This window comes from Anopheles nili (genome assembly GCF_943737925.1).
Source record: "Anopheles nili chromosome X unlocalized genomic scaffold, idAnoNiliSN_F5_01 X_unloc_2, whole genome shotgun sequence".
Classification (NCBI taxonomy): Eukaryota; Metazoa; Arthropoda; class Insecta; order Diptera; family Culicidae; genus Anopheles; species Anopheles nili.
In genome coordinates, this window is record NW_026525478.1 from 813,746 (window position 1) to 820,000 (window position 6,255).

Sequence of the window (6,255 nt, forward strand, 5' to 3'; positions counted from 1 at the left end):
GGAGTGGTCGGATCGTTTCGTGATGTTCTAGTGAAATGTTCCATTCGATAGGGCGCAACTTTTTGCTAAAGGTGTCCAAGACCGTCAGACCCTTACTTACGGAGATATAAGACACGTGCGTGGTTGCTCGTGCCGAGCTTCAGAAATGTTGCTCCAGAGACTAAGTCCCAGAAAACCTTCCGACCCCAAAAACTCCCAGAAGGAGTCGTCGGATCGTTTCGCGATGTTCTAGTGAAATGTTCAGCTTGACGGAATGCAACTTTTACCTAAAGGGGTCCAAGACCGTCAGACGCTTAGGTACGGAGATACGGGCATGGGTCGGTTTTCCCCATACAAAATACCCCATGGAAAACTGCAAAACCCAAAAACAGGTCGAAGGAGTGGTCGGATCGTTTCGTGGTGTTCTAGTGAAATGTTCCATTCGATAGGGCGCAACTTTTTGCTAAAGGTGTCCAAGACCGTCAGACCGTTACTTACGGAGATATAAGACACGTGCGTGGTTGCTCGTGCCGAGCTTCAGAAATGTTGCTCCAGAGACTAAGTCCCAGAAAACCTTCCGACCCCAAAAACTCCCAGAAGGAGTCGTCGGATCGTTTCGCGATGTTCAAGTGAAATGTTCAGCTCGACGGAATGCAACTTTTACCTAAAGGGGTCCAAGACCGTCAGACGCTTAGGTACGGAGATACGGGCATGGGTCGGTTTTCCCCATACAAAATACCCCATGGAAAACTGCAAAACCCCAAAACAGGTCGAAGGAGTGGTCGGATCGTTTCGTGGTGTTCTAGTGAAATGTTCCATTCGATAAGACGCAACTTTTTGCTAAAGGTGTCCAAGACCGTCAGACACTTACTTACGGAGATATAAGACACGTGCGTGGTTGCTCGTGCCGAGCTTCAGAAATGTTGCTCCAGAGACTAAGTCCCAGAAAACCTTCCGACCCCAAAAACTCCCAGAAGGAGTCGTCGGATCGTTTCGCGATGTTCTAGTGAAATGTTCAGCTCGACGGAATGCAACTTTTACCTCAAGGGGTCCAAGACCGTCAGACGCTTAGGTACGGAGATACGGGCATGGGTCGGTTTTCCTCATACAAAATACCCCATGGAAAACTGCAAAACCCCAAAACAGGTCGAAGGAGTGGTCGGATCGTTTCGTGGTGTTCTAGTGAAATGTTCCATTCGATAGGGCGCAACTTTTTGCTAAAGGTGTCCAAGACCGTCAGACACTTACTTACGGAGATATAAGACACGTGCGTGGTTGCCCGTGCCGAGCTTCAGAAATGTTGCTCCAGAGACTAAGTCCCAGAAAACCTTCCGACCCCAAAAACTCCCAGAAGGAGGCGTCGGATCGTTTCGCGATGTTCTAGTGAAATGTTCAGCTCGACGGAATGCAACTTTTACCTAAAGGGGTCCAAGACCGTCAGACGCTTAGGTACGGAGATACGGGCATGGGTCGGTTTTCCCCATACAAAATACCCCATGGAAAACTGCAAAACCCCAAAACAGGGCGAAGGAGTGGTCGGATCGTTTCGTGATGTTCTAGTGAAATGTTCCATTCGATAAGACGCAACTTTTTGCTAAAGGTGTCCAAGACCGTCAGACCCTTACTTACGGAGATATAAGACACGTGCGTGGTTGCTCGTGCCGAGCTTCAGAAATGTTGCTCCAGAGACTAAGTCCCAGAAAACCTTCCGACCCCAAAAACTACCAGAAGGAGTCGTCGGATCGTTTCGCGATGTTCTAGTGAAATGTTCAGCTCGACGAAATGCAACTTTTACCTAAAGGGGTCCAAGACCGTCAGACGCTTAGGTACGGAGATACGGGCATGGGTCGGTTTTCCCCATACAAAATACCCCATGGAAAACTGCAAAACCCCAAAACAGGTCGAAGGAGTGGTCGGATCGTTTCGTGGTGTTCTAGTGAAATGTTCCATTCGATAAGACGCAACTTTTTGCTAAAGGTGTCCAAGACCGTCAGACACTTACTTACGGAGATATAAGACACGTGCGTGGTTGCTCGTGCCGAGCTTCAGAAATGTTGCTCCAGAGACTAAGTCCCAGAAAACCTTCCGACCCCAAAAACTCCCAGAAGGAGTCGTCGGATCGTTTCGCGATGTTCTAGTGAAATGTTCAGCTCGACGGAATGCAACTTTTACCTCAAGGGGTCCAAGACCGTCAGACGCTTAGGTACGGAGATACGGGCATGGGTCGGTTTTCCTCATACAAAATACCCCATGGAAAACTGCAAAACCCCAAAACAGGTCGAAGGAGTGGTCGGATCGTTTCGTGGTGTTCTAGTGAAATGTTCCATTCGATAGGGCGCAACTTTTTGCTAAAGGTGTCCAAGACCGTCAGACACTTACTTACGGAGATATAAGACACGTGCGTGGTTGCCCGTGCCGAGCTTCAGAAATGTTGCTCCAGAGACTAAGTCCCAGAAAACCTTCCGACCCCAAAAACTCCCAGAAGGAGGCGTCGGATCGTTTCGCGATGTTCTAGTGAAATGTTCAGCTCGACGGAATGCAACTTTTACCTAAAGGGGTCCAAGACCGTCAGACGCTTAGGTACGGAGATACGGGCATGGGTCGGTTTTCCCCATACAAAATACCCCATGGAAAACTGCAAAACCCCAAAACAGGGCGAAGGAGTGGTCGGATCGTTTCGTGATGTTCTAGTGAAATGTTCCATTCGATAAGACGCAACTTTTTGCTAAAGGTGTCCAAGACCGTCAGACCCTTACTTACGGAGATATAAGACACGTGCGTGGTTGCTCGTGCCGAGCTTCAGAAATGTTGCTCCAGAGACTAAGTCCCAGAAAACCTTCCGACCCCAAAAACTCCCAGAAGGAGGCCTCGGATCGTTTCGCGATGTTCTAGTAAAATGTTCACCTCGACGGAATGCAACTTTTACCTAAAGGGGTCCAAGACCGTCAGACGCTTAGGTACGGAGATACGGGCATGGGTCGGTTTTCCCCATACAAAATACCCCATGGAAAACTGCAAAACCCCAAAACAGGTCGAAGGAGTGGTCGGATCGTTTCGTGGTGTTCTAGTGAAATGTTCCATTCGATAGGGCGCAACTTTTTGCTAAAGGTGTCCAAGACCGTCAGACCCTTACTTACGGAGATATAAGACACGTGCGTGGTTGCTCGTGCCGAGCTTCAGAAATGTTGCTCCAGAGACTAAGTCCCAGAAAACCTTCCGACCCCAAAAACTCCCAGAAGGAGTCGTCGGATCGTTTCGCGATGTTCTAGTGAAATGTTCAGCTCGACGGAATGCAACTTTTACCTCAAGGGGTCCAAGACCGTCAGACGCTTAGGTACGGAGATACGGGCATGGGTCGGTTTTCCTCATACAAAATACCCCATGGAAAACTGCAAAACCCCAAAACAGGTCGAAGGAGTGGTCGGATCGTTTCGTGGTGTTCTAGTGAAATGTTCCATTCGATAGGGCGCAACTTTTTGCTAAAGGTGTCCAAGACCGTCAGACACTTACTTACGGAGATATAAGACACGTGCGTGGTTGCCCGTGCCGAGCTTCAGAAATGTTGCTCCAGAGACTAAGTCCCAGAAAACCTTCCGACCCCAAAAACTCCCAGAAGGAGGCGTCGGATCGTTTCGCGATGTTCTAGTGAAATGTTCAGCTCGACGGAATGCAACTTTTACCTAAAGGGGTCCAAGACCGTCAGACGCTTAGGTACGGAGATACGGGCATGGGTCGGTTTTCCCCATACAAAATACCCCATGGAAAACTGCAAAACCCCAAAACAGGGCGAAGGAGTGGTCGGATCGTTTCGTGATGTTCTAGTGAAATGTTCCATTCGATAAGACGCAACTTTTTGCTAAAGGTGTCCAAGACCGTCAGACCCTTACTTACGGAGATATAAGACACGTGCGTGGTTGCTCGTGCCGAGCTTCAGAAATGTTGCTCCAGAGACTAAGTCCCAGAAAACCTTCCGACCCCAAAAACTCCCAGAAGGAGGCCTCGGATCGTTTCGCGATGTTCTAGTAAAATGTTCACCTCGACGGAATGCAACTTTTACCTAAAGGGGTCCAAGACCGTCAGACGCTTAGGTACGGAGATACGGGCATGGGTCGGTTTTCCCCATACAAAATACCCCATGGAAAACTGCAAAACCCCAAAACAGGTCGAAGGAGTGGTCGGATCGTTTCGTGGTGTTCTAGTGAAATGTTCCATTCGATAGGGCGCAACTTTTTGCTAAAGGTGTCCAAGACCGTCAGACCCTTACTTACGGAGATATAAGACACGTGCGTGGTTGCTCGTGCCGAGCTTCAGAAATGTTGCTCCAGAGACTAAGTCCCAGAAAACCTTCGGACCCCAAAAACTCCCAGAAGGAGTCGTCGGATCGTTTCGCGATGTTCTAGTGAAATGTTCAGCTCGACGGAATGCAACTTTTACCTAAAGGGGTCCAAGACCGTCAGACGCTTAGGTACGGAGATACGGGCATGGGTCGGTTTTCCCCATACAAAATACCCCATGGAAAACTGCAAAACCCCAAAACAGGTCGAAGGAGTGGTCGGATCGTTTCGTGATGTTCTAGTGAAATGTTCCATTCGATAGGGCGCAACTTTTTGCTAAAGGTGTCCAAGACCGTCAGACCCTTACTTACGGAGATATAAGACACGTGCGTGGTTGCTCGTGCCGAGCTTCAGAAATGTTGCTCCAGAGACTAAGTCCCAGAAAACCTTCCGACCCCAAAAACTCCCAGAAGGAGTCGTCGGATCGTTTCGCGATGTTCTAGTGAAATGTTCAGCTCGACGGAATGCAACTTTTACCTTAAGGGGTCCAAGACCGTCAGACGCTTAGGTACGGAGATACGGGCATGGGTCGGTTTTCCCCATACAAAATACCCCATGGAAAACTGCAAAACCCCAAAACAGGTCGAAGGAGTGGTCGGATCGTTTCGTGATGTTTTACTGACTTTTTAGGCTTACCGAGACACAACTTTCCGCAGAAGGGTGCAAAACTGTCAGACTCATAGTTTCGGAGATACAAGCATGGGTCATGTTTGCTCGTGCCGAGCTTCAGAATTTTCCATGGCCAAAAAGCCCTAGAATTTGACATTTCACTATTATAGGGAGGTATGGTTGTACTGAGTCGTCATAGAAAGTTTAGCCTCCTCATGTAAACTGACGATTCGATATCAGGGAGGTCGGGAGTTGTCGAAAAGAGACCCTAGGACCTAATACTAGACCCATGTAGTGGCAAGGTGTTTCGGCCCGTGGGTGACGGTTGTATGAAATTTGGGTGACGGCAACTACGACTGGTTCTGGTACCGGGAAGGTGTGTCTTGGTGTCCGGAGGCGTTTTAACGGTAGCTGGGTGGTCGGAACGGTGACCTAGGGTGCTTTTGGGTGAAATCACCTACCACCACCGATGGTCAACCAGAGGCTAGAGGTACATGGAAAACACCCTGGGAAGGTGTCCCAGGGCTCGGAGTAGTAGTAACAAGGGATGCCGCTGTCTCTAGGTCGCGGAACCACTGTGCTTGCCTGCAACACAGTCCTAGGGAGAGCGGCCGAAAGGTTCCGCACGGTGACTTGCACCCACCGGGAAAGGGGTCAAGTAGCCAAGAGGTGTCCAACCAAGGGTTAGTGGTACATGGAAAACACCCTGGGAAGCTGTCCCAGGGCTCGGAGTAGAGTGACTTGCACCAACCGGGAAAGGGGTCAAGTAGCCAAGAGGTGTCCAACCAAGGGTTAGTGGTACATGGGAAACACCCTGGGAAGATGTCCCAGGGCTCGGAGTAGAGTGACTTGCACCCACCGGGAAAGGGGTCAAGTAGCCAAGAGGTGTCAGAACTCGTAGATCTTGAGGAGACGGTGCTTAGCACCGGCACGTTGTTACTTCTTGAGTGTTGTACGGCCATCCAACCTGGGTGGGAAGTACCGCGGTACCGGGTATACCCCGATCTCGCATCAAACGGTGAAACGAACAATACTAGTTGAGCTCGGCGTAATGTAGAGATGAGCGATGAACCAAACACGGAGAGTGCATAGGACCCGGAACGGTTAAAGGTTCCGCCGGTTCATGAGGAGGCGAAGCTAAGATGAGTCGGGAACAAACAAGGGACCCGCCAGAGTGTCAGCTGGCGCGCTTCCGAGAGCTCCGCACGAGGTGCACGTGTGGAGCCGGGTGCCTGCGTCCAAGGAGAGAAGGGCGCAAGCAGCTAGGAGGCGGATCGGATCATGCCATCGAGAGTGCGAGTTGGCACAACGAGGTGACGTTGGTGCCTTCAAC